The following is a 25,169-nucleotide window of genomic DNA, read 5'->3' as shown; positions in this document are numbered from 1 at the left end:
GGGGGTTCAGGTCTGTATGGGTGCATGTTTGAGTGTTTGTGTGCTGAGTTGGGGGGTGGGGGGTTTGGGTCTGTATGGGTGCATGTTTGAGTGGGTGTGCTGAGTTGGGGGGTGGGGGGATTGGATCCCTACCAGAGCACTTTCTTCAGAGGCAGCTGCCATATCCCAAACCAGAGTTTTGTTATAATAGCAAAACACTTATTTTTCTATGGTAATTAGGTAGGGCCATGTACCTGGTTTAAGGGTGTTTTACAGTACCAAGTTTAAACTGTACACTGCTCTGTATAAAAAACAATTATCATATAACCAGCCGACCATACCACTGGAGTACGGAACATTTCTAGTAAATTATATGAATGATGGAAACTAACACAAATCCTGCATGTACAAAATGCCAAATGGAACGTGTGTAGGTGAGGACAGTTAGACACTCATGTCACTCATTTGTCTCTTATGGACACGCCAAGCTTCTGCTAGAATCCCTATTTCACCCTACTGGGCAACAGAAAGGGGAGGCCCAGTGGATTACAGCGCTTGCTGGACAAATGATGTGCATGCTCAAGCCAGTGCTCCTGCTCCAAGTTGTGTAGCGATTGGGAATATTGATCTTGCTGGCTGCACTACCACTGTTTGTTGCCTTTATTATTTATTTATTTATAATTATTTATCTGTTTCTCCTCTGCTTTGCACTTTCCACTTCTCCCCCTTCCATGCACGTTTTCCCCCCCTCTCACATGCACTTGCGCTTTCTCAATGTCACTAAGCCTAGTAAGTTTGCTGTTTTATTCTCCCCTGTTCCTCTCCCTTGCATAGATGCACAATGAAATTGATTAGAGAAACTTAACTGCAAAAGGTCACTTGCTGCACACTATGAATCATACATTCAAGTGGACAGTTTGAGTTATTTGATCCAGATTTTGTGGAAGGAAATGGCTTGCAATATTCAAACTGGTAGTACTCCCAGAAGAACCTATTTCTCTGGGGCAATATGGTAGAGCTCCTGTCAGTTTTGCCCTGGCCAGGAAGAACTGAGATCAGTTTCTTTGTATGTTCACTAAAGTAATTGGTCATCCTGTGATAATTCCTTTCAAAAGCTCATAATCTGGCAACAGCTTGCGCTTTTAAATGTTTTTTTTTTTAAAGAATGTCCTCAATTTCCACCTTAATCTCAAACATAGCAGTTTGATGTGCTATGCAGCCCACTATTCCTGAAAGTATCCATCAATAAGTGCATGAAAAGGTATGCTGGCAAGGCTATGTTCTTTATACGATCTTGTTCTTTTGTCGCTTTTAGGCTTCTCAAAAAAGTATATAAATTGTATATACTCTAGACTTGGGCCGTCGTAGTGGGAGCATAACAGTGGAATTCATATCTTTATCCAAAGATGTCTCTGCCAATGTTCAGTGCAGTAAAAAAAGAAAAATTGACCAGGAGCACCGTCAATTTAAGGATGAGTGGACTGAGAAGTTTTTTTTCATCGAGTCCAAACCTAAGGTGTACTCGTGTCTCATTTGTCTCGAACGCATTGCAGTTCCCAAGGAATATAATATCCGCTGCCATTGTGAAACAAAACATTCACAATATAAGGATTTCCAGGGGGAAGCGAGAATTAGGAAAACTGGGGAGCTAAAAACACAGCTGACTAAGCAACAGGGTGTTTTTGCCCAGAAAAAAAAAGAATTTGAATGTGCCACCTTTGGGAGTTATAAGGTTGCACAGCTTATTGCAAGGTCAGCACGTCCTTTCATAGATGGGGATTTCGTTAAAGACTGCCTGATGGAGATTTGCGAGGCAGTGTGTAAGGAAAAAAAAGATGCTTTTACAAATGTTCCCCTTTCACATTTGAGTATCCAGCGGCGTATTGTAGACATAGCTGACAATTGTTACAGCCAACTGAAAATGCAGTGTAAGGATGTCAAGTTCTTTTCAGCCGCCCTTGATGAGAGCACAGATGCAAGTGACACAGCCCAACTCTTAATTTTCATTCAGGGGGGGGTCGATAATCAAGGCAAAGTATTTCAGGAACTGGCTTCCCTGGTATCTTTGCATGGCAGGACTACTGGTGCTGACATTTTTGTCATCGATGATTTCAATTTGCCATGGGATGCTTTGGTAGGCATGACGACTGATGGGGTGCCAGCCATGGTTGGGGAGCAAAATGGGTTTCTTGGCTGCTTGAAAAGGCACTTGGGCGAGACGGCTGTCCATGAAAAAAATGTTCACTGCATCATCCACCAGGAGGCATTATGTGCAAAACATTTGAAATTCACTGAAGTGATGGACTTTGTTGTGAAAACGGTTAATTTTGTCCATGCACGCTCTTTAAATCACAGATTGTTTCAGGCGTTGTTAGAAGAGGTAAAGGCGGATTATGGTGATGTCCTATATCACACCGATGATCGATGGCTTAGTCGTGGCAATGTGCTGAAGCGATTCTTTGCTTTACGGCACAAAATAAAAGCATTCCTTGATGAAAAGGGAATGGGCACTTCTGTCATCTGACTGACCTGACAGGCCATTTCAATTATTTAAATTTAAAGTTGCAAGGACGCCAAAATCTAATATCGGATCTGTTTGAGGCAGTTTGTGCCTTTGAAATAAAGGTAAGGCTTCTGACAGCACAACTGGAGAAAGGGATGCTGGTACACTACCCCGCATGTGCAGAGGTTTTTCCCCCATGACAAGTATGTAGGATGGTATCGGCATGTGAAGGTCCTGAAGGAACTGCAAAATGTTTTTAAGAATCGTTTCTCACAATTCAAATCCCAGCGAGCCTCTTTTAAACTTTTTGCAGACCCTTTGGCTGCTGATGTTGACAGTGTGCAACCTGAACTGCAACTGGAACTGATTGAACTTCAGTGCTGTAGTGCCCTCGAAAATAAGCACAGAGAGATGCCTTTATTAGTCTTCTATCAGTCTCTGGACACTGCTCAATTCCCCAATCTGTCACAGGAAGCATTAAAGATGGTATCTATGTTTGGCAGTATTTACATTTGTGAGCAGGTTTTTCCACAAATGAAACTACATAAATCCAGCCTAAGGACAAGACTAACTGACCAACATCTCCATGCTATCCTGAGAGTAGGAACAACCTCACTGGAGCCCGAGATCCAGAAACTGACAGCTGAGAAACGCTGCAATGTTTCTCACTGATCAAGTATGTCTGGTTCACTGTTTCATCCTGTTTGATTTGGGGAAATGTACGGTACAAAATGTAAGTTTTAAATACAAATAAAATGGTACACCTCCAAAAAGGTGTTCTTTTTCCAACTGTCATAGTGTTTGTTGGGGGTGGGGGTGCCATGGGGCATAGTGTTTGGTTGGGGGTGAGGGTGCCATGGGGCATAGTGTTTGGTTGGGAGTTAGGGTGCCATGGATGATAGTATTTGGTTGGGGGTGAGGGATATGGGGCATAGTGTTTGGTTGGGGGTGGGAGCCATGGGGCATAGTGTTTGGTTGGCGGTGAGGGGGCCATGGGTCATAGTGTTTGGTTGGGGGTGAGGGAAATGGGGCATAGTGTTTGGTTGGGGTGGGAGCCATGGGGAATAGTGTTTGGTTGGGGGTGAGGGGGCCATGGGTCATAGTGTTTGGTTGGGGGTGAGGGACATGGGGCATAGTGTTTGGTTGGGGTGGGAGCCATGGGGAATAGTGTTTGATTGGGGGTGAGGGGGCCATGGGGCATAGTGTTTGGTTGGGGGTGAGGGGGCCCTGGGGCATAGTGTTTGGTTGGGGTGAGGGGGACATGGGGCATAGTGTTTGGTTGGGGATGAGGGGGTCATGGGGCATAGTGTTTGGTTGGGGGTGAGGGGGCCATGGGGCATAGTGTTTGGTTGGGGTGAGGGGGCCCTGGGGCATAGTGTTTGGTTGGGGGTGAGGGGGACATGGGCATAGTGATCGGTTGGGGGTGAGGGGGACATAGGGCATAGTGTTTGGTTGGGGGTGAGGGGGCCATGGGACATAGTGTTTGGTTGGGGGTGAGGTGGCCATGGGGCATGGTGTTTGGTTGGGGGTGAGTGTGCCATGGAGCATAGTGTTTGGTTGGGGGTGAGGGTGCCATGGGGCATAGTGTTTGGTTGGAGGTGAGGGTGCCATGGGGCATAGTGTTTGGTTGGGGGTGGGCGCCATAGGGCATAGTGTTTGGATGGAGGTGAGGGGGCCATGGGTCATAGTGTTTGGTTGGGGGTGAGGGACATGGGCCATAGTGTTTGGTTGGGATGAGGGGGCCATGGGGCATAGTGTTTGGTTGTGGGTGAAGGAGGCATGGGACATAGTGTTTGGTTGGGGGTGAGGGGTCCATGGGTCATAGTGTTTGGTTGGGGGTGAGGGACATGGGGCATAGTGTTTGGTTGGGGGTGGGAGCCATGGGGCATAATGTTTGGTTGGGGGTGAGGGGGCCATGGGGCATAGTGTTTGGTTGGGGGTGAGGGGGCAATGGGGCATAGTGTTTGGTTGGGGTGAAGGGGAGATGGGGCATAGTGTTTGGTTGGGGGTGAGGGGGCCCTGGGGCATAGTGTTTGGTTGGGGGTGAGGAGGCCATTGGGCATAGTGTTTGGTTGGGGTGAGGGGAGCATGGGGCATAGTGTTTGGTTGGGGGCGAGGGGGTCATGGGTCATAGTGTTTGGTTGGGGGTGAGGGGGCCCTGGGGCATAGTGTTTGGTTGGGGGTGAGGAGGCCATGGGGCATAGTGTTTGGTTGTGGGTGAGGGGAGCATGGGGCATAGTGTTTGGTTGGGGGCGAGGGGGTCATGGGTCATAGTGTTTGGTTGGGGGTGAGGGGGCCATGGGTCATAGTGTTTGGTTGGGGGTGAGGGACATGGGCCATAGTGTTTGGTTGTGGTGAGGGGGCCATGGGGCATAGGGTTTGGTTGTGGGTTAGGGGGGCATGGGGCATAGTGTTTGGTTGGGGGTGAGGGGGCCATGGGTCATAGTGTTTGGTTGGGGGTGAGGGACATGGGGCATAGTGTTTGGTTGGGGGTGGGAGCCATGGGGCATAGTGTTTGGTTGGGGGTGAAGGGGGCATGGGTCATAGTGTTTGGTTGGGGGTGAGGGACATGGGGCATAGGGTTTGGTTGGGGGTGGGAGCCACGGGGCATAGTGTTTGGTTGGGGGTGAGGGTACCATGGGGCATAGTGTTTGGTTGGGGGTGAGGGGGCCATGGGGCATAGTGTTTGGTTGGGGTGAGGGGGCCATGGGTCATAGTGTTTGGTTGGGGGTGAGGGACATGGGGCATAGGGTTTGGTTGGGGGTGGGAGCCACGGGGCATAGTGTTTGGTTGGGGGTGAGGGTGCCATGGGGCATAGTGTTTGGTTGGGGGTGAGGGGGCCATGGGGCATAGTGTTTGGTTGGGGTGAGGGGGCCATGGGGCATAGTGTTTGGTTGGGGGTGAGGGACATGGGGCATAGGGTTTGGTTGGGGGTGGGAGCCACGGGGCATAGTGTTTGGTTGGGGGTGAGGGTGCCATGTGGCATAGTGTTTGGTTGGGGGTGAGGGGGCCATGGGGCATAGTGTTTGGTTGGGGTGAGGGGGCCATGGGGCATAGTGTTTCGTTGGGGGTGAGGGGGCCATGGGTCATAGTGTTTGGTTGGGGGTGATTGACATGGGGCATAGGGTTTGGTTGGGGGTGGGAGCCACGGGGCATAGTGTTTGGTTGGGGGTGAGGGTGCCATGGGGCATAGTGTTTGGTTGGGGATTAGGGGGCCATGGGGCATAGTGTTTGGTTGGGGTGAGGGGGCCATAGGGCATAGTGTTTGGTTGGGGGTGAGGGGGCCATGAGGCATAGTGTTTGGTGGGGGTGAGGAGGACATGGGGCATAGTGTTTGGTTGGGGGTGAGGGGGCCATGGGGCATAGTGTTTGGTTGGGGGTGAGGGGGCCCTGGGGCATAGTGTTTGGTTGGGGGTGAGGGGGCCATGGATCATAGTGTTTGGTTGGGGGTGAGGGACATGGGGCATAGTGTTTGGTTGGGGGTGGGAGCCATGGGGCATAGTGTTTGGTTGGGGGTGAGGGTGCCATGGGGCATAGTGTTTGGTTGGGGGTGAGGGGGCCATGGGGCATAGTGTTTGGTTGGGGTGAGGGGGCCATGGGGCATAGTGTTTGATTGGGGGTGTGGGGGACATGGGGCATAGTGTTTGGTTGGGGTTGAGAGGGACATGGGGCATAGTGTTTGGTTGGGGTGAGGGGGACATGGGGCATAGTGTTTGGTTGGGGGTGAGGGGGCCATGGTGCATAGTGTTTGGTTGGAGGTGAGGGTGCCATGGGGCATAATGTTTGGTTGGGGGTGGAAGCCTTAGGGCATAGTGTCTGGTTAAGGGGTGAGGGACATGGGGCATAGTGTTTGGTTGGCGGTTGAGGGAGCCATGGGGCATAGTGTTTGGCTGAGGGGTGGGGTCATGGGGCATAGTGTTTGGTTGGGGGTGAGGGACATGGGGCATAGTGTTTGGTTGGGGGTTGAGGGAGCCATGGGGCATAGTGTTTGGTTGGGGGTGAGGGGGCCATGGGGCATAGTGTTTGGTTGGGGGTGGGAGCCATGGGGCATAGTGTTGCACTCCAAGAGTGAACCCAATAATAAAGCTAAAACAGGCACAGTTAGGAGATGTACATCCTTTGCTTTTTTGAGGAAACATGACTCAACGAAGGCCATACTACTCTTGGGCAACCCAAACAGCAAACTATAGCAGTCCAAAATAACGGAATGTCCAATCTAGGGTCAATAAATATATATAATTTAATTAAACAGATGATATACAATAACTAAATAGAAATAAAATATAACAATGGAAAATGTGTAGTACAAAATGTAAGTTTGAAATGCAAATAAAAATCCTTACCCCTCAAAAACATATTCTTTTTCCATGTGTTTAATACAAATTGGGGGTTGAAAAAGCCTCCTGCCACGCCCCACCTACCGCCCCGCCCACATTTACTTTTCGGCCCACTATAGCCCTCATGTAAGGTACTTCCGGCCCTCTGTCAAAATCAGTTGTGCACCCCTGGTCTGGAGGGTTGCCCACAACAATGCCAGAGGTTAGGATTCATTTTAAACCTTCCAGCCATCACTTCTTTTGTTTTGCTATTCCTACTTACCAGCCTCAGGTTGTCTGACTGCTCCAACATCCACTCCTCCAATTCCCTCAATGCCTGCCATGTGGAGTACACTGCTGGCCTTTTCCTCCCAGGGCGAGAGGGTGAGTGGCTCCACTGTGACACCTACCGTGACAGCTGTTTCCCGCCAGTGGGTGGACAGCAGGTTTCGTACCCTGACCTTCAGATCATTCCACAGCTTCCTTGTTACGGGGTACAGTGCCAACTGCCACAAGCTCCTCCAGTACATTAGTCCAGATTGCATTTGTTCTCTGGAGAGTTGTCTCTGTAGTGCCCCAAGTAAATCCTCAGCATGGCTGATGACCTCATCCCAAGGACATGGAGCTCCGCCTCGCTAAATGTGTGATTTCACACCCTTGTTTCTGGCACTTTCCCTTTGCTTTTGTCACCAGACATGTTAGGTACGCCTTTAGGGCTTGGATGGCAACAGGAAATGGGTCATTCGGAAACAATTGTGTTTTTAAAGATGGCCGCTGCTAAACTTCCCGTTTGCAGCATGAGATTATTTTTGCTCTGCCGCATCACCTTTCCATAACTCCTCCAATTTTCCAGTGGTAAGAGTAATTCTGCCGAAAATTGGAAGATTTACCTATCTAAGTTGATTTGTGCCGTCCAGAATTACTGCAACTGCTGATGAGTGGTGCGCACATCCATTATCTTTAAATCTGGTGGAAAATCCACCAGAAACCACAGCAGTAACTGTAATTTCAACCAGCGGAATTACTACGAATTACACTGCCCTACTCGTAATGAGACTGTTTGTACTCAATGGGCCTCATTATGGGTCCGGCGGTAACCGTGCCAGTGATACCAGCGGGTTGCCACCGGAACGTAAATATTTACCAGCGCCCGACTTCCTGGTGATTGACTTCCTGGTGCCAGTGGGGGATTACAACTCTGTTGGCTTAGAAAGTCAGGCGCCGGATAATTGTAAGTCTCCATTCCATAGAGTTCAATAGGACTCTATGGGAGTGGGGACACGGAAGCAGCAGCACCATTGTTAAGGGTACCGGTGCTTCCGTGACGGCTTTGCCTGGCGTGACTGCTGTGCCCGGTAGGGGTCAGACCTGTCAGGCACAGCGGCTCCGGCAGGCAAACCCGTAGTTTGCCGGTCTGGAAAAATGGTGCTGGTAAGCTTACGGGCATTGTTGTTTCCGGACCGGCAAACTTAGAATGAGGCCCAATGTATACAAGGTCCACATTGTAGCTGGACTAAAACATTACATTGGAAGCCACACGTTTTGAAAGTCACGTGTTGTTATCCTGTTAGTACTAGCATTTCTTTAGAAACAAGAGCTCTATGGGCATAACGGAACCTTTCGTTGCTTTTGTAATTGGATATAATGGAATATGACATCTACATTTACCAATGTACTAATTCCATGGAAAATCCAGCATTTCAATCTCACCATTGAGAAAAATTATTTTGGCGAAAAAACTGTATGTGTAAGGGGGGATGGGGCACACACAAGTGAAGAAAAAGATGGGGAAAGGGGGAGGAAGGGTTTAAAAAGAGAAGATTGTGAAATGTGTTGAAATGTTGGTGATGAGGAAATTGGGTGAGAATCTCCACCCCTATTTAAAGGAAGTAAAAAATAAATTCTCAAGAGGCGAAAAATGAAATGAAGGTCAAATATAGCCTCTACTTGTAAGGCATGTACCTGGAATATCATACTCTAGTGGTAACTGGCCATAAGAAACTCTAGACAGCTACACTCATTGGAAATTTCCCATATACCAGTGTGACCACTTGAAGATTGGATGTCAGTGGTGCAAGTACCTGTGCTTTTGATACCACATCCCAGAAATGGTGTGAGCACTTGGGATTTTGATGGCAATGCCTCATGTATGATATTAGTTTATGCCAGTAGTACCCGCCATATAATCTGAGTACCTGAGCAAATCATGATGGCACGTGCTGGTAAATGATTTACCTGCCTAGCCAATTGGTGCTAATGGCTCATAAATACATGTGTCAGCGGAAAGTATTGGCTTTGCCTAAACTAATTAATTCCAAAATATATCACACAGTTAATAGCTTCCCTCCATGAATAAGTATTGTTGATATCGCTCTTGTGCGATCTGTGAGCTTTCCTAACAGTAAGTTTGTTGTTGGGTTTTAATTCATAGGTAATGCAGTAGGGGTAACATTTCTAACTCTTAAACATTAAACATTAAATACAACATCTTGATTCAATTGAAAGGGAATGTTAGCCTTATCATGCCAATGAAATACCTGACATATTCTAGAAAAAATAAAAGAATGTCCACAGAATGGCATGTTTAGGCAGAGCGATGTTTAAGAGTTAGCTTCACGAGGGGACATTTCACAGATTCTTGCTGTATTTTTTGAGGACTGGGATTTACCGGGACAACAGTCTGAATTCTTATCATTCCCCTTGAAAAAGATATTGCTCATTTTCAACGAGTCTACCCGAAGGTGATTAGATCATTACACATTCAAGATCAGAAGCAGCAATCAGAAGCATACTGGATAGGACTTGAGGAGCCCTAAACGCCTGATCAGAAAAAGCGCCGCATGCATGACATTTGGAGACAAGGCACCTTTACTTACTTAGAACACTGTTGTATTGCACTGCATCCTTGCTCCTATTCAAGTGTTGTGGCAATGATAAATGAGGGGAAATATGCCATAAATCTGTTTATTCTATAAGATCGGGATCAATCCCAAAGAGTGTGGGGTAATTCCATGCGGATTTCTGCGGAGGTCCCCGTCTTAACTCCATGTTGGCTTGGGCGAGTGCAGTTTCAGTGAAACCTGCCTAAGGATGCTTAGTTTATTAATCTCTGACAGCTGGTGCATCCCAGGACTATCCAGGAGTAACCCCACATACAATTTCGGAGTCACTATTTGCCTCACAGCATGAAAATAAAATAAATCCCATGTCCGTGCGATGTGCTGTAATGTAAAATAAACACACACAAGTGTATTTCTAAGACATATTTGTTGCAAAGAAAATGAGAAAGAGAAGATGTTTATGAAAATGTGATTTTGTGCTGCACTATATAATATACCCTGCATAGTTTCTATCTATAATATGTATTGGTTGTTCCATTTGCAAATAATTCGTGTGGAAAGAAAACGCAGGCCCTGTTTAAAAGAAATGTCATGCTTTCCTGATTGGCCACTTCATCCTATGCCTGACATTGGAAGTTGGTCCTTAACAAAGGCAACTATGCCATGTGACCTATCTCCCCTCTAGGGACAGTGTAAGTTGGTGCAGCCCCCTGGTTGCACGTAAAAGCTTTTGCGCATCCAAACAATGGGGAGAGCTGAGTGGACCTTTGTCCTGGGAGGACTGCTGCCCATCAAAGTCCAGTCATCCCTTCATGATTTATTTATTTAATTTATTTTGCATTTGTTTCAGGGCACAAACTCCAGAGGCGTGTTGGCGCTAGTTACAGAAAGTGCATAGTACTTTTAGTGAAGTGCAAGAACGCACATATTGGTTACAGACAGAATTGGGGTGTGTATACAGACTGGCAAAGCCAGCCTCAGCTCAAGGTGTGGGGGGCTACATCAGGCGTGCAGACAGGCATATAAGACAAAGTAGGTATGTTTATGCAGACAGGCACAGCCTCACCTAATGGTACGGGGGGCTTACATCAGGCATGCAGACAAGCCTATGAGACAAAGTAGGTATTGTATGCAGACTGGCAAAGCCTCACCTCCTGGTATGCGGGCTACATCAGGTGTGCAGACAAATATATGGGACAACGTAGGTATGTGTTTGAAGACTGGGAAAGCCTCAGCTCATGGTACGGGGGGCTACATCAGGCATGCAGCAAGCATATGAGAAAAGTAGTTAAGTGTATGCAGACTGGCAAATCTTCACCTTATGCTACGGGGGCTACATTAAGCGTGCAGGCAAGCATATGAGGCAGCATAGGATGTGTATATACAGACTGGCAAAGCCTCACCTCATAGTACAAGGGACTACATCAGGCGGGCAGACAAGCATATGCAAATCAGGTAGTTGAGACAAGATAGGTTTCATGTATAGTGCACAGGCTACCAGGTCAAAACAGGTAGCTGCAGACAAGATGCAGCTGTACAGGTCAGCATAAGGTGCAACGTTAGGGTAGGTCCATAGTTTAGCAAGGATTAGTGTCCTCCAGTTACAACGTTGTTGGAGGATACAAACATAACAGTGCAGAGTGCAGGTAGTGACATTTTTTTTGAGAATAATATTTTTGTCACAGGCTAAGTGGTACATAGGGGAAAGTAGGCAAATACAGTGTATAGTTTAGTGGGCAGTAAAGAAGAATTAAGAGCAGGCAGATATAGGAAGTTTAAATGTTGTGTGCCGGCAGAGCCGCAGCCAAGTGGCAGCATACGGTGCCATGAGAGTTATGTGACAATAGTTAGAGAAGGCAGTTAGAGACAGGCATGCAGAGGTTACAGTTGCAGATAGACAGATGCGCAGAGAAACAAGAAACAGAGCATACATACGTCGCACAACGGCAAAGCCGCACCTGTGTGGCAGGGTCTGTGTCGGCTGAGCGTGCCAAGAGAGACAAGGTCTGATAGATATGCTGTAATGAAGAATAACTTCGGTGTTGCAGTTGCTGGAGTCAGTAAATGTACAAGGCGAGCGGATCGGAGATAATGATCTCCTTACCTTCATTTACCACGGTATGCACGGCGGTGAGTTCGCTTTGGCTCAAATTGTCTAAGTGGGGGTCCTGCAAATGACAGCAAGGGAAGCATTGGAAGGCAATAGTGCACAGATGGAGGTTTTATCCGTGTGACGCTGTCCGTGCCTGGACAGGCCCAGACAGGGGTATTCTGCCTTAAGAGTCAGCCTTTAGAGGCGGACTCAGCCAGCCAGCTTTACCTGCCGGCTTGAAGCAGCCTCTGGCCATAAGACGTGTTGGGCTCCCAGCCAACAGGGCGACGAGGCCCCTATCATTTGCCTCGGGAGGACAGATTGTCTCACCATGTAGCACCGGAGGGAGACGGCACTGGAAGATGATGGCAGCAAGGAAGACAGGGATGAGACGCCAAGCCACGGGGGGCTGTTTTGCTGCTGTGGGACGCAGACTGTGACAACTGCCAAGGTGCCTCTGGAGATGGTGGCAGAGTGGAGGCTGGTGCTCCTGTACATTAAGGAGGCCCTCAGAAACTCCCCTGGGATGTTGCTTGTAGTCCGGTGTCCCCAGTAGCTGCCCAGAGAGTAGTGGAGGACAGTGTTCCAAGGTCTTGGATTCCATCTGTGGACTTTGTTTATTTGCGGTATTGACTTTCATTTAGGGCTATTTTTGAGGTCCTTTTAGTGCCATCGGTACCGGCGGCTGCTATGCTGAAATTGGCACAGAACAATTTTTATATATTTTCAGATTTGACCTGTCCAGTTGGTTCTGGTGCAGGACAGTCAGGTTTTCTGTCTGGCAAATCCTCATCTTTTTGATCGACTTTTACCTTCCTGATGTTCTGTTCTACCTAATTGGTTTCTGTCTTTTTGTTGATTCTTTATCCTCTTCTCTTCCTCTATTCTATTCTGTTGCTTATTGGTTATCATTTCATTTATTGTACCAATTCATTCTTTGTATAAAGCGCCTTGGCAAAGGAAATCTGGAAATAAAATAAACAACAAACAACTTAATTTAGCTCTTTGGTGTCCACAGAGCCCTGTATTGTGGCAAACAGAAAAGAAAGTAGCAAAGAAAGAAGATACCTCTGTGGGCTTCGGGGACGTGCATTACTATGGTGCTCCTGCATCTTGCAATGACATCTGTTTTAAGACTATATTTACATTTCTAGTGATTGATCAGATTATGGAGAAGTATCCATGATCTAATACCCCCTCCAAAAACCCACCCCACAATCTGAGAAAAGAAAAAGGCTTTTTTTGTAATCTGAATATTTTGTTTCATTTAAAATAATACATTATGGAATTAAAGGTGGTCCCCTAACTTTCATTGCTAGGGAAGTCACTCACAACATATCATATGACTACAGGCAGCTTGTCTACATAAAGAAAAGCTTTATTTCTCTCACTAATGTTTTCAATTCAAATGTGCACAAACATCCATACATAGAAAAACAAATGTGACTGTTCAAGACAATAAGCACATACATATATTTTGTTTTGTAAATACAAGTTGACGCTGATTTGCATAAAAGTTGGTTGACACACTCAGAGTATAGAACATCTGGAAACCAAAAACCAAAAAGTGAAGCAATGATCAAGAGTTTAGCGAAGGTGGAGCGAAGATGTCGTTCACGAACGTACTGAGTGAAATGGGTTCTTGTTATTAAATGTGAACCCGTGTTGTAAAAAGCTTTATGCGTTGGGCACAAGGCTTTCAATTCCAGTCTTTTAGCCACAAGAAGCCAATGCAGGGAGCGAAGAGAAGCGGAAATATGGTCATATTTCCTAAGGTGGAGAATCAACCTCAGAGCTCCATTTTGGATACATTGAAATTTAGATAGCATTTTCTTGGGAGCCCCAGATACTCAGAGCGACTGGAAATAAAATCATTCATAACCTGCACTTCCTCAGAGAACAAGAAATAGCTCAGGTAGCCCTTCAGAGTTTGCTAATTTGTCCCTCTAAAGACAATTCAGGGTCTAACCAGACTCCAAGATCACGTACGGAATAAGAATGTTTGGGACAGCATCCCAGCCCAGACGGCCAGAAAGCCCACTTTCCCCAATGTTCTTGAGGGGATATATTAATCTTATTTGCATTACAAAAAGGTAATTCAGTTTTTTGCTCATTTAGTTGAAGGAGGTTCTTCTTCATACATCCCTTCACTTGCTCAAGCCAGCTCTATAAATTGGTCAATCTGGTTTGCATTTGAATCACCCAACTGTAGAATTAGCTGGGTATCATCAGCATACATTTAAGAAATCATATTAATGCTATGCACTAGCTCTGGCAAAGGAGCCATCTAAAGGTAGAACAGCCGAGGGCTACGAGAGGATCCCTGGGGGGCACTGAGGTGGACGCCTCTCACAGCTGAGGAAAAAGGGGGACGGCACACTATTTGTTTGCGGTTACTTAGAAACTGTTGATTCCATTCCCATGCTTTTCCCTGTAATCCGATATTATAGATGCGGTTTAAAATGATATTATGATCCACACTATCAAAAGCGGTGGACAGAACTAATAAGTTAAGAATGCCATTGCCTCCTGCATTTACCCAGCACTGTAGGTCATCTACCGCAGCTAGCAAGATGGATTCAGTATTTTTACCTGTGCGGAAGCATGCCTGAATGTCGTCTAGCCAGCCAGCCTCTTCCGCGAAAGACTGAAGTTGTGAGGTTACTTCAGTCTCCAATAGTTTCCCAATATAGGCAAGTGTGAAATCGGCAGGTAATTGGCCGGGTGTGTAAGGTTCAGTGAGGGCTTTTCTTAGAAGCAGAGAGATTGTTGCTATTTTCAGTGGGTTAGGCACTTTGACTGCTATCAATGAGTGATTAATAATAAGGCACAAATCAGAGAGTACACAAGATCTTAGTTGTTTAACCATTTTTGCTGGGAAAATGTCAATGGGACAAACCGAGGGACAGCGAGATTCCATCAATTTAAGTAAATCAGATTTAGATATGGTGGAGAAGGACTTGAAAATTGTAAAATGTTTGTTGTTAATCTTGGCCTCCTGCAGCACAGAGGTAGATGACACTGGTGGCAAGAGAGAAGAACGAATAGATTGAATTTTGTCTTTAAAAAACTGAGAACGATCATCACAGAGCTTTTGGTTAAGGAAGTGCTGTGTGATTCAAAGGGATAGACTTCCCTAAGAACTTTAAACAGTTATTTATTTCTGTTGGAGTCAGTTAGAATACGATTGGAATATTAAGTCGGTTTTGTCAGTTTGATGAGGCGTTTGTAACGCTGTACTTGTTGCGAGTAAGACTGCCTTAGATGTTTGACTCGTGCTTTTATCCATGACCTCTCTAACTAGCGACACCTTAAATGCTGGTAACTGAGAAGTTGTCTGCTGTGGGTGCTCAGGCAAATCAATGGAGAGTGAGGAAGAAGCAGAGAGGAGATTGTCTTTATCATGGACATATAGAAACTAAGAGCTGATAGGCCCGGGCAGCTGTTGATCTAGTGACACCACTACAGAAATGACCATGGGAGATAAAACCAGGCTTGCATGAAGCGACAAAGAGGCTAAGGTATGAAGATTTCAGCCAGGTGCTCTGTCTGCATTACTCTCATTGTCTGATATGAGATATCACTAATCTCTTCAAGATTAGTGAGAAGCCTCTTCTGATTAGGACTCAACACCTAGTCATCCACTGGCTCATATTTACCAGATGAGACGTCTGCACCACATGCCTTCAGTCCTTCTAAACTGATCTTGTCAGCAGGGCAGGATGGAAACAAAGTGGGCTCGGCCAGAGGCTCAGTACAAAATGGGGAGAAATTCCTTTGTGCAAGTTGCAGATATTTAGAAACAACTGCCAACACCTCGTGTTTGTAAACTCTGAGAATGTCCTATCACAGGCGCGTAGCGTACTATACAGGTATCGCACTCTGCCATTATTAGGTCTGCGACTCGAGGATATGCTGTTAGTCAAGAGAGAAAGAGAAGAAGTGTTGAGCAAAACGTGTTCTTTGCTAGTAGTGCAAAAGTGAGTTAAAAGGCTCACTGAAAGCACTTCCCATCCGAAACCCCCCAGACAATAATGCTCGAACTCTACGGGGCAGGAAGGGAGCTTCTGACAAATGTAGGAACCCCAGAAGGCATGTGGAAAGTGGAAGGAGTGGATGCAAATGACGTCTAGTTGTCGTAAGACCAGAGTACCTAGTTAAAAGTACTAGAAATGTTTTCAATAAAACAATAAAACAATTAGGTAGCTAATAAAAACATGGGCATAGTATCAAAGCCACATGCTGGTTTTACTGTGTGACAAGTTAAACAAGTAGAAATTTACAATGGAGTCTGGCCAGGAAAAATATTGTCTCCAAAAATAGGGTTCTCTGATTCTAGAACTGATTTCAACCTAAAATATTGGACACTATCTGTGAAACACTATTGGTTCCTATAGACATAATTTATTACTTTTGCACTGTTGAATTGATTATAATCATTCTAAAGGCCTGGGTTCAGGAATTTTGCTTCTTTTTGGAATTCTGGAACAGTAGAGCCTAACTCACTATTCTTTAGGAATTAGGTTCACCCTCTCAACTCCCCCGTTCCATTTGTCAATTAGGAAGATATTTCACTTAGCTTACTGACTATGGCAGACACCAATCATAGGATCAATTTGAGATGTTTAGAGCAGCAAGAGATGCCAAATTGCAAGAGATGAGCACCAAAGCATTCGTGCTACCTAGGGTTTTAGTTCCAAATTCTAAATCACAAAGCACATATGTCTTCTAATGTATTCTGCTTTCAGTGACTTAGCTTGTGTATAGGTTACCCCCAAATACTTTTGATTGCTATTTCCAAATGATCTCATTGGAAAAGGGCTGGGCTTTGTCAAAATGTGCAATTTGGGACCACTTTAAAAATTATTTCCAGGGCCTCTCGTCGTTCAGTCCAGCCACGGATATTACAGAGGCATGGGAGGAAGATTAGTCCTTCCTCTATTCCATGGATAATGTAATAACCTCTGAGTCTGGGATTTGTTTTCCTACAGGAAACATTATGCAATGAAAGAAGCTTATTTTAACTTATATTTACTTTGTTGTGTAACATTTAATTGGTTAGACAAACAGACTGAAAGGAAACCTAATTAACCTAGATGGTGGTAATGTGGAGGGAGATAAAATGATACACCTGCATTGCAATGTTCTCTATGTCCATTTTATTTTAGCAGTGGGGTGTTATTTCGACAAGAAATGACATACACGGTAACCATCAACAGAGGGCACAGGCTGGATAGGTGCCTTCACAGTGAGCTTTGCAGTACAGAATGATTTAGTCCAGTAAATGAAGGGGTATTTTTCGCACATATACCAGAGACATGGGCAGAAATACATGACATAAACAATGCAACATGCAAGTACAAAGGGTCAGAAATATTATGCTTATGATTTACACGTGGATACTTTTTAGAGATGCATGGCAGGAAATGGGTTGGGTGGTCTCTCAGGATGTGTAGATGGGGGGTTAGCAGAAGCTTGTTTGGACACTAGTAGGGGACGTGTTCTTTTCAAAGTTCCACAGATTAAATGGTTTTGATGTTGAGGGGAACTTTCCTGAGGCCGATGATTTCAGTAACATGAGAGGGCAATAATAGTGACACCATTTATTAAAGCGTTTAGACGCTGGTGAAATCCGGCATGAAGTGATATATAAACCACTATATAATGATTATTATTTATGCACTCCTCGAATAATAGGCCCACTCCGCAGGCAAGAGTCTATAACAAGGTGGAAGGCATTCACCATCTTGTTCAAGACTAAAACGCTATCTGAACATTCAGACTAGTTTGAACAGAATTGTCTATATAAAACGCAAACAGGGAAGACAAATTAGAATGATGTGTTAGAGGCCGATATCATTTCCACTTCATTTCCTGAGATGGAGTTTGAAACATTCCAGGGCCTTCCACGCACCTTAATTAATGTATTTATTTATTTAGCAATAATATACATACAGCCACACTTGGCGTTGTATATAACAATCATAAGTTACAATAATTTACATACAATAAAAAGTAAAGAATTCATTTCATGCTTGCTGAGATCATAGTAAACACTATTTTAAAAAATACTTACTGCAATACTAATTCTTAAAACTACTATTTAGACTACTCGGTAGTAAATGTTAAAACTATCCAACATCCTAGACATAATATATGCCACAGACATACAAGATTATACATAACATACTATAAAATGTGTGCGGAAAAGTTAATTTAAAACAAAGTTCCTTCAGATGTACTTCTTAGAACCTCCAAACATATTGCATAAAATGTCATCATATTGTAAATCAACTGCATATCATTGCCCTCCATTATCGTGTGCCATATAGTTCTTATGTCGTCACAGTATATTCAGTTATTTGATGCTTTTAGGTACTTCCCCCTCAGTTGTTGAACACTCTTACAGTGGTACTTAATATGTTCTTCAGATTCAATGATATCCTCACCACGAAGTCTACACCACCGTTCAGATGGGGCAATACCTAATTGGGCACGCATAATCTCTAACACATCGGACATATTGAATTTCACAAGCAGGTATTGTCTTATGTTTGCACTATTTGGATAAGCCCCAATATAATTAGGGGTCGCTGTTCGGTCCAACCAATGTTGGATAAAACCCCCACTGTTGGCATTAGTAGATAGGTATACCACAACAGTTTCTGCACCCAAATCACATATCTGTATTTTTAATCATCTTTTGAACATAGACCATGGGTGCCTCACCTTTTATTGTTCAAGCTTTATCATCCATTTATTATGTTTAATCCACGTTAGGCCAAGTACTCCAAATTTTTCATAGGTACTGATATTCGAATATGGTAAACATTCACCATCATGGTACGGTTTTCCAGAAGCGTAAGGTTTTGAAAACTCATCACTTGCCTGTACTCTACCATGTCTGCGATTTTCATCATGTTAAATTCAAGATGTAAGAATTCAACTGCCAACGTTTTGAGCATTCTAAACAAGATGCATATAATTTTTGCCTCAAACCTAAACACCTCTGCTTTGAACTTAGAGCCCCATGCTTCAATACCATGTAACATGCATGGAACAATCTCAGCACTATATAGCAGAAGGGTAGTCTTAATAGAACACCCTCCCTGCTTCACGATAAAGTGACTCACAGCATATGTCATTTTCATAAATTTTCTTTTGGTTTGCTCCCATTGTGTCATCCACTTCAATTTGTTATCGGTGAGAACACCCACATATTTATAGCAATCAACTGTTTCAACCCCTTTTTGGTCTATTCTCATACGGTTCAATGGTTTGGTTTTTTCTTTACCCATAAATGGTACTATTTTAGTTTTATCAATATTAATACAGAGACCGTTCTCACTAGCATATTTGTCCAACATGTCCAATTTGGTCTGGAGGCCATTAGGAGTGTAATCTAGAAGCAACAAATCATCTGCCTACCCCAGCCAGTTTATTTTCATTTTCATGGCCACAATCTTCCCCAGACATGTCACCGTATTATCCATAAATTCTGCAAGATCTGCCAGGTACAAGTTGAATAGGTAAGCTGCTAATATACAACCCTGTTTTTTACCTCTCATAGTGGGAAGTTTGGTAGTTATTCTTCCCTCTCCATCCAATCTTACTTTAACTGATGTGTCTGTATATAATAACTGAATCCTAGGTAAAAGACTTGGAGGTATATTCCATAACCTGAGTGAAGTGACGGCCTTTAATGAGAGTGGCAGGCCATTACCACCTAGTACAACCTGCCAATGTCATCATTATTGCTTAATTACTTCACTGGAATGTTGAAAAGCCACTATCATTGCTATTAGCATCTGTTCATGAGATACGCGTTACAAAATATCTGTCTGGAGGATTTGACCCATGTTTATTCACAAAATAAGAAAAAACAACAACAAAGGTACCCACCATAGAAATTGTGGATGGCCACTCAGGGAATCCCAGGTTCAATTGCGATAGCAGCCAGGAAGATGGACGAAGGACGAATGGGGGCTTGGACACAGGTTCAGGGGGAATTTACATGATGAATGGGCTGAGGGAAAGGGAGCAGGGGTGGGTAGCGCTGGCAGAGGTAGAAGATGCCATGGGAAGGAAGGGCTATGAGCAGATTAGCGGTGGATCAGCCAATCAGGCTTCTTAGAATTCTTGTATGTACTAGTAGGATACATCTGTGATCTAAGCACCCTGATTGGGTAATAGCCAAACACACAGTGTTGATTGGTAAAAAATAACCGTGAAATTCATAGTCTGTGGGGTGAAATGTGGCCCCTGAATGCCAGAAATAAAGAGGCCAGAGTGATTTGTAAATGCCCATTGAAGTATAAGGCCAGCACAGAAATGGTGATGTCAGACAAGAGGCCTATTAAAGCAAAAACAGGCCTAAAATCTAAAGGAAAGAAAGTGGGCTTGAATCAAAAGTGCAAAGACATGAGCAATGAATTTCAGCAAGGAAAAGAAAGACATGTGGCTGATAATGGCATTTTACTCACTCCATGGAGAGATGCACTTTTACTTAAAGAGACAGAAGTGAGTACATTATATTCAACGTAATACCAGATTGTGCTCCAGACACCTAAATTGAAACCAAGCTTCTTGCATTTACAAGAAATAAAATAATTTCTTTTTTGTTTTTCCTCATCCAAATAACAGTATGCCGAGAGAAGTGCTCACTAAACTTTCAGAGTTTGAACATGGTTTCTCACATAACTGCCCAAAACACATGGACAATCCAGAAGTGATATTCATATATTTTGCAACTGTGAGATTAAAGTACATTACACCAGTATATTAGGCCCAGGTGCTGTATAGATTGTCATGTAAAATTCATTGCTTGTGAGTTTAAAAGCCTTTGCATGCAGGATTACATGAACCAGTCATTTCTCCAAAAATGAAACTTAACCTCCAAGAGCTTTCCTATGCTGTCCTGGAGAAAAGGGTCTGGTTGTCAACCATCACCCAGGGCTGTTACTTAAAAATATAGAAAGAAATACATTGCTTAGATGTAAACCACGATAAAGACAGATAAGACCACGCCTGTTCTTTCAGTAGGAGGGATCTTCAGGTCACAATTCCCATAAAATGTCCATTAGAGTTGCTATCAGAGCCCTCACAGGCCTTGAAGGGTGAGGTGAACATAAACATGAGCCAGCCTCTGGCTGGTCAGTTGCTTTAGGGTAAATGAAATTTAAGAGAACAAAGAAAAATACATATTATTGCATAAAAGGGGCAGCGTAGATGCCAAATGTTCATTCTAGACTTTTATTAAAGGTGACACTAACCCCCTTTGAACCATGCTAAAATTAGTTTTGTGTGATAAACATAACTAAAGTTATTAATGAAAATTTGATTTGGGCCTTCCTTTGATTCCGAGAGATTTGAAAGTTGGTGTGAGGTTGAAGGAAATAATAAACATGAGATTTATGAATTGGTAGATTTTTCGCTGATACAGCTCCTGAGTAAATGAAGAAAAAACATATCTCTGCATAGGACAGGCATGCCGACTTCAGAGTAGCATCATCTAATTTGCCTTAAAATGTAGTTCTTAAAAATGTATTCATACATGTAAAGATTCAAAAAATGAGGGTACTTGCCATGTTGATAGATTTTTAGAGTTTTGAAAATGCCGAACCCACCTGTCAAAGTGGAATGACAAAGCTTTCTCATCCCACAGCTCTCCTAACTCAATTCCCCATATCCTTGTCCTATTAGCACACAGGTGAGCGGTGGGTTTGAGAATCATGACAAGTTTGTGATGTCATTTTCCCTATAAGTAGACCAGTTTGCGTTAGAATTGGGCTTTTTCACTTATTCCGGGAGGCAACCTGCTGCTGAACTGCTGCTGAACTCTTGCAAGAAGCACCCAGACAGGGGGGGGCAAATCGTAGATTGGAGACAGGAACCAGGAGACATAGAAGCTGACTGTGACCCACTGGAGGATTAAAAGGGGACAATCCTTGATTGACAACCTTGCTGTCCCAGTGGTGCCCTGCTGTTCCCCACTATCCCCAAAGGCGTGGATTGTGTAGGCTCTGCAATTTTCAAGCATTGTTTAAGTTATTTCCCCTAGCAAAATATCCTGTTTGTTTGTGTAGATCTTTAGCATATTTAATTAAAGTAAATAAATTAATTCCCCTATTGAAATCATGGGATGTGTTTGTTGGCATTCAAAACCAACAAGCTCTTCCCAGTCTGTTTTGAACCGGTATAGACATACAGATCTGCCAAAAGAATAAATTCCAAAACCCTGTTTCCATGTCAGTGTGCAGGGTGCAAAATGAAATTCCCCACTGATCCCCTGCATTTTAATACAAAAAAGGTAGGAGGCGTCCCTCTCTAGAAAAATAATGGCATGATAACCTGTTCTGTGTTTTTTTCCCACTTTGAGAGTCCGCAGCCATCGCCTTTTCTCATTGTACTTTTCACAAAGGAGCAATAACCATTGCATATCAGTCTTTGTCCCACCCGGAAGGGCAGTCCAGCACCGAAAGGCCAGGCAAACCTCCTTTGAACAAGAGTACCAACAGCAACCCCAGACACGTGTTTCAGCCTTGTTGGGCCTCATCAGTAAGGTGGAGCTGTGCCTCTCTGAGCACAGTGAGCAAGGGGTCCACCTCTGGGTTTCCCCAGGTAACTTAGGGTGACAAACCACAAGTTCCTTGCAAAAAAACAAAAAGAGGTAGCAGACGCCCTTCGTTTTAAATCATAAGTGTGAATCCTGGTATGTCCTTTGCATGTGTGGTAAAAAACGAAATTCCCCATTGATCCCCTTCACTTTAAATCAGAAGTGTGAAGCCTGGTAGTGAGTGCCTTTGCATGTGCAGGGTGCAAAACAAAATTGCCCCCTTGTTCCCATTGTGCTCTGACCAAAAGTACAAAGCTCTGCCTGTTCAGTTTAGGTGTGGCAAAACGAAATTCCTATTGCTTTTCTTTCCCTCATATTGCACTTGGGGTAAGCAGTGAAAGAAAAAACGTTTTTGCCCCTTGAATCCCTTTTTCCAAAGAGTGCATTTTATCAGAATCCCCCACCGTTTTCCCATTGTGTTCCCGCTCTCTGCCACTGGCCTTTAATTCCGAGGGGTCAAGCCTAATTGGAGTTTGGAGGGTGGGGGTCGCTGGGAGCAAAGTATTATAACCAAATCAACAATCACTGTGTGTCTTGAATTGTTCTTTTTCTATATTGATGGGTGATTTGAAAATACATTGCGACTGCATATCTCAGTATTATCTCTGTGTTGGTGCCTTTACAGAAGTCAATGTTGTTCTTGTGTTGTCACAGCACTGGTGGCTGATGTTAGTCCATTTGTAAAATTTGGTTTAAATTAATTAATAAATATATATTGATATTGATATTTTATTTCTATCGTGCTCGTAAGTGTTTCAGAGCGCGAAAAATATATATTCTGACTACACACCAGCCTGTTTCTCAGTCCATTGTGGCAGCGGGTACTTGTTGGGATTGGGTACAAGATGGGTTGGAGGCATTATCAAACTGAACCAAATCAAAATCAAAGTGATTTATTGTGCGCCAAATCCATTAGGGGGAAAGGAACTCCCTGAGTTGAGTGCGATCGCGTAATAAACCGTGATAAAACTGGGGACTCATCCTGGATTGGTAGAGAGCTTTCACTCGTGACAGAGCAGTAGCAACAGACTATTCATTTAGGTGTAATTGCATTGTAGTGGATGGAAAGTTGTGTCGCATTGTGAAGGTGCCATTCAGACCTGTACCCTTGGTTTCAGGGCGTTGTATTGATAAAAGTGTTCATTGAGTTGACATTGTGAGTACAAACGAAGCAGGAACAGGGTTGAGATTCTGCCCTTGCATAGAGAGCATATTAGGTGCAGAACACATTTCAGATTGAGAAATCAATATGGCCTGAAAGCACCTTCAATTCAAATTGTTTATTAAGTATGAATGGTTAGAACAGGAGCATGACATGTGGCAGGCTAGAATGATGCAGAAGCTTAACTCTGAAAATGTTGATATGTGGCAGGATAATGGGCTCTTACATCAGGCCCTGACAGACTTTTATATGACATGGACCAGCAGAGATGAGCACATCAAAATAGCTCAGCACACAGAATATATGTACTTCCACATGATGATCATGGAAGAAAGATACCAGGATAGTGTAGCCTCTGTGCAAAACCAATCTGAGCTTTTGTATCAAGCACAGAGAGAGTTGAAACAATTAGAGGAAAAAGAGCAAGATTAAACAACTGAAAGATGAGAATAGCCAGTTGATCATTAGGGATGTCAATTCACAGGCAGAATTTGATCAGATATGCCAAAATCTGAACACTCTGAACAACACAGAGAGCAACTCAGAGAAGAGAATAGCAAATTGTGTCAGGAGAAAAGTGCTGTGTGTCAGGAAATGTGTCAGTTAAGGACGAGCATGGAGAACAGTGAGTTATGGTCTCAGGAACTGACTGACAAGAGGATAGAAAATTAAATAAATAATGGAACATGTGAGGCAAGCAGAGGTGAACATAGAGTTGGCAACACAGGCCAAAAGTGAACAAAGGGAAGTGATTAGTCTCCTGCAAAAGAAGAGGTCTGAATATGCCCAGACAATACAAGCCTCACGGAAGGAAAATGAGTCCCTTTGCGAGGAGAACAAGGGACTCAGTGACCAAGTACTGGCAAAAAACAAAGTACTTGAAGCTACTCAAGCCCAAGTATCAGAGATGAAAGCCCAGGCCTCTATATATCACCAAGATATAGGGGCTGACAAAACCAAATTTTATGGACTGGAAAAGGAAATAGCAAAATACAAACAGGCTTTGAGGCATCCCGACCAGTTAGAGTATGGAAAGGCACCCTCCGATCATGGAGTGATGACCTCTGTACCAGGGACCTCAAGCCAACTCACCACATTATATACACAGGGTGCTGCTAACTTCATGTCTGCCAGTTTGCAAGAACGGCGAAATATGAGGCAGCTGGACTCAACCAGGCCTAGTTCAACTGAGCCAGAAGGTCAGTCCTTATAAGACATTAATGGGTATGCATCTCTACCCAGATTTAAAAATACCCTAGCATGTACTTCTGACCAGGCGGGCTCCTATGACGTGAAGTTCATGGCTTTAGTCTGGAAGAAATTAAGTTACAAAGGGACCACTTGGTCCGCTTTGCAGACAGAAAAGAACCAGAGGCCAGTCTTCAAAAGAGTATTTTTAAAACCTTCACACATTCAGGGAGGTGGGGGGAATTCTCCACCATACCTGCAAGAAGGGATGAGGAAGATGAGTACTCCCCTGTGCAAAAAGGGGAGTCCAAGGCAAGTGGCCATGATAGCCCATGGGACCACAGGGGAGAAGAGATCTAACCCTGTCATTCTGGGAGGGATTCCCAGTCTCATAGAGGTAGGGAGCGCTTAGAGGACGGGGAGTGGACCACCAATAGTAGCAGCTCTGAGTCAGAGGGTGAGTGGACTCAGGTG

This window comes from Ambystoma mexicanum, chromosome 2q (assembly GCF_040938575.1).
Source record: "Ambystoma mexicanum isolate Mex_15411 chromosome 2q, UKY_AmexF1_1, whole genome shotgun sequence".
Classification (NCBI taxonomy): domain Eukaryota; kingdom Metazoa; phylum Chordata; class Amphibia; order Caudata; family Ambystomatidae; genus Ambystoma; species Ambystoma mexicanum.
Note: the sequence above shows the minus strand (reverse complement) of the source record.